The sequence below is a fragment of the Cebus imitator genome, unplaced genomic scaffold (assembly GCF_001604975.1).
Source record: "Cebus imitator isolate Cc_AM_T3 unplaced genomic scaffold, Cebus_imitator-1.0 Scaffold262, whole genome shotgun sequence".
NCBI lineage: Eukaryota > Metazoa > Chordata > Mammalia > Primates > Cebidae > Cebus > Cebus imitator.
The window spans coordinates 2,346,925-2,353,677 of NW_016107577.1; positions in this window are offsets into that span (position 1 = coordinate 2,346,925).

The following is a 6,753-nucleotide window of genomic DNA, read 5'->3' on the forward strand; positions in this document are numbered from 1 at the left end:
TATACTTCCTTTGATAAGTACTTTCCTATTTTTTTTTTTTTCTGAGGAGATATTAATCTTTTGGGCAATCAGAAATGGTATTACTTCAACAACATGCCAGCAAAACTTGATAAAGCCAATAGTGAAAATTTTTTTTTCTGCTGTTGTAAAAGGGATTGAGTTCCTGATTTGATTTTCATCTTTGTTGTCATTGGAGTAAAGCAGTGCTAGTAATTCATGTGCATTGATTTTGTGTCATGAGGCTTTGCTGAATTTATTTATGATATCTAGGGGCTTTTTGGGTGAGTCTTGGGGGTTTTCTAGGTATGTGATCATATCATTAGTGAACAGCAACAGTTAGACTTCCTCTTATTCAATTTGGAAGCCCTTTATTTCTCTCCCTTGTCTGTTTGCTCTGGCTAGAATTTCAGTAGTATGTTGAATAGAAGTGGTGAAAGTAGACACCCTTGTTTTGTTCCAATTCTCAGAGGGAATGCTTTTAACTTTTCCCCATTTAGTATGATGTTGGCTGTGGGTTTGTCATAGAGTGCTCTTATTACTTTGAGGGAAGTCTCTTCTATGACTATTTTGTTGAGATTTTCTTTTTCTTTTTTTGGAAAGTGATGCTGGATATTATAAAACCTTTTTCTGCTTCTATTGAAATAACCATATGGTTTTTGTTTTAGTTATGTTTATGTGATGTAACACATTTATTAACTTGTGTATGTTAAACCATCCCTGCATCACTGGGATGAAACGCACTTGATCATGATGTATTATCTGTTTGATGTGCTGTTGGATTTGGTTAGGTGGTATTTTGTTGAGGAGTTTTGCATCTATGTTCATCAGGGGTATTGTTCTATAGTTTCTTTTTTTGTTATGTCCTTTCCTGGTTTTGGTATTAGGCTTATACTGGCTTTATAGAGTGATTTAGGAAGAATTCCATCTTTCTCTATCTTTTGGAATAGTTTCAGTATTACTGATACCATTTCTTCTTTAAATGTCTAGGAGAATTCAGCTGTGAGTCCATCTGGTCTTGGACATTTTTTTTTTTTGGCATTTTTAAAATTACTCATTCAATTTTGCTGCTTGTTATTGGTCGTTAAGGGTTTCTATTTCTTCCTGATTTAATCTAGGAGGATTGTAAAATTCCAGGAATTTATTCATTTATTCTGGATTTTCTGATTTGTGCACGTAAAGGTATTCATAGTAGCCTTGAATGATCTTTTGCATTTCTATGGTATCAGTTGTAATATCTCCCATTTCATTCCCAATTGAGCTTATTTGGATCTTCTCTCTTTTCCTGGTTAACCTTGCTGATGGTGTATCAATTTTGTTTAACTTTTTCAGCTTTTTCTTTCATTTATTTTTGTTTCAATTTCATTTAGTTGTGCTCTGATCTTTGTTATTTCTTTACTTATGCTCAGTTTGGGTTTACTTTGTTCTTATTTCCCTCGTTCCTTAGGATATGACATTAGAGTGTCAATTTGTCTTCCTTCAATTTTTCGATGTAGGCATTTAATGTGACGAACTTTCCTCTTAGCACCACTTTTGCTGTATCTGGGATGTTTTGATAAGTTGTGTCACTATTACCATTTATTTCAAAGAATTTTTATATTTCCATTTTGATTTCATTGTTAACCCCAAAATCATTCGAGAGTAGATTATTTAATTTCCATGTATTTGTGTAGTTTTGAAGGTTCCTTTTGGAGTTGATTTCCTGTTTTATTTCACTGTGGTACCAGAAGATACTTGATATTATTTTCATTTCCTTAAGTTTATTGAGACTTGTTTCATGGCCTGTCATACAATCCATCTTAGAGAATGTTCCATGTGTTGATGAGACTTCTCTTCTCCCTCAGAAACACCATTTATTCTTAGGTTTAGCCATTTAAAATAATACCATATTTCTTAGGGACTTTCCTCATTTCTTTTGATCCTTTTTTCTTTATCTTTGTCTTCAGGCTCTGAAATTCTCTCTTCTGTTGGTTGTGGTCTATTGTTGAAACTTTCCACTGCATTTTGTATTTTCCCAAGTGTGTTGTTTATTTCAAGACATTCTGATTGGTTTTTCTTTATGATATCTATCTCTCTGGAAAATTTTTCATTCATATCCTGGCTTTATTACTTTTTTTATGTTGGTTTTTATCTTTCCTTGGTATCTTCTTGAGTATCTTAGTAATCAACCTTCTAAATTCTCTATCTGGCATTTCACAGAATTCATGTTGGTTTGAATCCATTGCTGAGGAGCCAGTATGATCTATTGAGGATGTTATAGAAACTTGTTTGTTATATTAGCAGAATTAATTTTCTGGTTTCTTTTCATTTAGGTAGGCTATTTATTCACATAATTTTTGAATTTATTTTTGATTTGACTGTGTTCCTTTTAAATTTGATTTTTTTCCTTCTAAGGATCTGACTTTAATGTTTACAATTTATTATAGCCAAATTTGATTTTTGGTACTTTTAGGGGTGAAGACTCTATATGAGTTCCTTAGTTACAGAGAGTCTTTGTGCCCACTTGGTGTGTGGGCAAGTTCATTGTCTCCTATGGGTTGGAATGTCAGGGATCTCTTGAAGCTTATCTCATTCTCTTGTGTTATATACTTTACTTAATTTTTCTTCAGTATTTTATTTAGCGAGTTGATTAGGCTGCAGGATAGTAGGGGAGATATCCCTGGGGAGGCACCAGTTGTAGCTGAAGCAGGTAGGTAGATGTAATACTCAATGGTGTGCAGATGTCCCAGACTTGATGAAGATGGCTCAGGGAACTCTCAGTTAGATATGCTGAGGTTTTATCAGAGTGAATAGTAGGAGTACATCAAATCCCCTGCTAGGCCAGCAGGAAAACTATCTACTTCCCAGCCTCACTCCTGTCCCAGTGTTCCAGCTATTCAGATAAGACAGGCACCTCTTTTTATCTGCAGGAATATTGCTGTTGCAAGTATGGAAGAATTGTGACTCTGCTTCAGTGCATGCCTGAATCCGAGGAGTACTCCTCCTGTGGGGCTGCAATCACCCTGAATTGACCCAGGAAGGCTGTCTATAGGTGCATCCATGCTGTGTTCCCTTGGGAGAAGCCTCATCTGTGTCTGCAGTGGTGTGCAAGAGGGAAACAAGGACACCTTCTCCAATACCCTTCATGATCACAGAGGCTGTCTGCCTGTTGGGTAGAAGTGCAGATTTTTCCTTCTGTGCCCAGCACACAATTGTGTCTCTGCTGTAAGAAAATTTCCACCAGTGAAAAGATCTGGGTCTCAAGTCCTGCCATTCAGGTTCTTTTGTCCCATGAGGCATTCCCCTGATGTGGTGCTCTCTCTCTTCCCCTAGGAATGGGACTTCCTGAGAGCCAGGATACAGTGATTGTTATTGCACTTCTAGATCTAGCCACCCAAGGGGGCTGCTAGATGCTTGGTTGGTTCTGGGGTATGTCTGAATTGATCCAGTGATGTGACCTGTCTTCAGTTCTCCCAGCCATGAATATCAGCACCTGTTCTGATGAAGGAGGCAGGGGAGCGATGTAGATTCTGTGAGATTTCCTGGTTGTAGATAGGCTTACTGTGCTGGCTTTCTCAAATGCTGGTTGTAATAGTAGTGAACTTGTCATGTGGACAGGCTGAGAACCTCTAGTTACCCACAGTGTTAAAGACAGTGGCAACAGCTGAGGTCATGCAGCCATTTCCTTCTTGAGTGCAGTGTTATTCTGCCTAGAGGTGTTTTAATGGCCTCTCTTGGTTGGCCTGCAGCCAGGAGGTGGCACTTGCAAAAGAGCACCAGCTACAGTAGTAACAATGGGATTGGAGTTACACTAAGTTTCCCAGGGGAAATATTCTGGTTTCTCAGGTGATGAGTGGGGCTATAAAGCTCCCCAAAGTTTATTTCCTTTGTGTTAAGCTGCCAGGGTGGGGGGAGGGATATCATCAGATATGGGCAGGATTAGGCAGGTCTAAGCTCCGATTCTCTTTGCGTGAGGCAGGCCACAGCCCCTGTAAAGGATGGAGGTGGTTCCTAGGCCTCTAGGGCAATGTTCTGGAGGAAGTTATAAGTGCCTGTGCTGCACAGAAGAGTTTGCAAAGGGAGTGTGGAGTAGCAGGCTGCAACAGTAATGTTTGCCCAGCTCCCATGCAGTTGGTGAGGCCAGTCTCACACCTGTGTAGTGCTCTTCTAACAGAACCAGGCATTCTGCGCACAGATCTCAGACATGCCCCAGGCCATAAGCTTCTCCACAGAGACAGCAACCATGGCTTGCAAACCATGCCTCTCCCCGTCTGCCTGCAGGGCTGGGTGCCAAGCTTCTGTGCTTGTGTCTGACGCATACTTTCTGCTCCATCCCCAGGTTCTGATCAAGGGAATTGGTCCCCACTTGAGATTATATCAAAACTCATTTGGGAGCTTCTTTCACTCTGCAACCTTCCTGAGCTTGTTGGCTGTCTTCCCTAAGGGCCCCTGTGAGATATAGTTAGGAATAGCTTCCCTAGGTTCTCTCTTCCCCAGGGATAGGAATGTCTGCAAGGCACTTTCTCCTGCTGCTTCTTCTTTTGTGTTTCATGCCACTACCTAAATGCATTCCAGTTTGGTGTAGGGCTAAGGCCTTCTCCCATGGTCTGAATTTTCAGATTCCCCAGTGAGGTTGCATGATAAGAGGCAGACTGTCCCCATCTCACAGTCTGGGAATTTTCCGGTTTTTTACCTGTCTCACAGAGTAGGTTGCAACCTGCCACTTCTTTCAAAGGACGTGTAGATTCTTTCAGTTTTCTTGTTAAGTTCCTGTGTTGGTTCTTGGAAAAAGAAAATAACAGTGTGAATTTCTATCCACTATTCTGCCCTTCCAGGTAGGAGAGCCACACTAACACTGCCTCCAATCTGCCATCTTAAAAAAGAAAAAGAAAAAAACTAGCTATGGATGGTTATTTTTGTATCATTCAAAAAAATGTTTAACTTTTATTTTAATTTAAGGGGGGCAGGTGCAGGTTTGTCAGATAGGTAAATTGTGTGTTGCAGGGGTTTGGTGTAAAAATTATTTTGTCACCCAGACGATAAGCATAGTGATTGGCTCTGATGACTGGAGGAACACCAGGGTCCTTGCTGTCATGCTGATAAGATTAACAATATGGGCACGTGTGGAGTGGTTTTAAGGAGCAAAAAGTCTAACAGGCAAGAAGGAAGGAAGAAAGAAGAAAATAGTTCACTGTACAGAGACAAGGGAGGGGAGCTTGGACCAAAAAGAAACCCCATGTGTGGCAGAAAGGCAGCCCATTATCTCTGGAGGCTGGAGGAGGTGGTGTCTGGTTTGCAAAGGGCCCAGGGGATTGGTTTGACCAGGTAGGTCATTCATATAGCCGGTGAAAAACCTGGCCCTCCCACCTTAGCCCTTTCATACGCAAATGCAGGTCACCAGGATGTTTTAAACTCATGGCCTTATCTGGAGGTGGCCATCAAACTTGGCACAGGTGGTCACAAGGAGAGGGGAGGAATCACCACGTTAAGCGAACCCAGTTTCTAATGGCTTGCATTTGCATATCAAAGCTTGCCAGCCAGGCCATTCAAGCCACCTTTCCCGTTAGAAAAGACATGGTTTGGGAATTGCTTCTTATTACAGGAAAATTTCCACTGAGAACTTTTATCCTTACCATCTACCTAAAATAATTTCTGAACAACTCCTGTATTATTCCCCTCTCAAAGAGAAGTAAACCTAACTGCTGTTAAGGGTGTTGGATGACGATTGTTTATGGCTGCTTCCTGCCGAAAAGGGGCGTTGTGTGGGGGAACAGCAGTTGCACCTTCTCCTGAGGTTGATCCAAGTGTTCTCAGAAGAATGCTGTGTCCATGAATGGCTCTGCTCACAGCACCATTTGGAGCTTAATTGCTTCTAGGTGAAAAGAGATAAATTTTACAAGAAGTTTTAAAATAAAGGGTTAGAATGTAAGTATTAAGATTACCACCGTTAGTGAGGGTCCTGAGACCATAACTGACGGTACAGTTTGACACCTTAGTTACTCCAATGGATTGCAATACCAGATTTCCTCCACTAGATGTCACTGTACATTATCAGAAATATTACTATGAAAGTAACTTTTTCCTAGAGAAAAGCATACATTTCCCTCTTGATTTGCTGTTAGAGAATAACTTTAGGCTTAGGTCATCTTTTTAACTTGCAATGTGATTGGGCGAAATACGTTACTGGCTGGCTAAAATAACTTTAGCGTTGAATTTGACGATTCCTTTCCTTTAATTATTAAATTTTTTCATGACTTTCACAGACCCTCTTACAACATACAACTTTCTGACTTGTCCTAAACATCTTTTCCTTAAACAACCAATCATTTCCTTTTAGGACAAGTATTTACAATACAAAATCCTTTTTAATAAAAATTTATTTCTTTATAACCTTCTTTTCATAGCTTAAAGTGCCTTATATTACCAACCTTTAATAAAAAGTCCTATTAAACTTAATGATAGCAAAACTTTTATGTTTGCTTCTCATCTGTAACTGTTACCCCTGTTATAAGCAAAACAACCTTGACTAAATCTCTCCTGCAATTATTAATCCTGTTATAAGGATGATGATTGGGCAAAATATTACAGCAATTATAATTTTACAACCAGAATTCCACATTGCGGGTGCCACAGTGTATAGTTCTCTTGCAAATAGTTGTGTGACTATAACAACTTTCACAAGAGTGGTATAGTAACTGTTGTCACTTAAAATTTTACTTTCCCAGATATAACATTTTTTAGGAGATTTACAAAGTCACAAATGTGATTCTATTAATA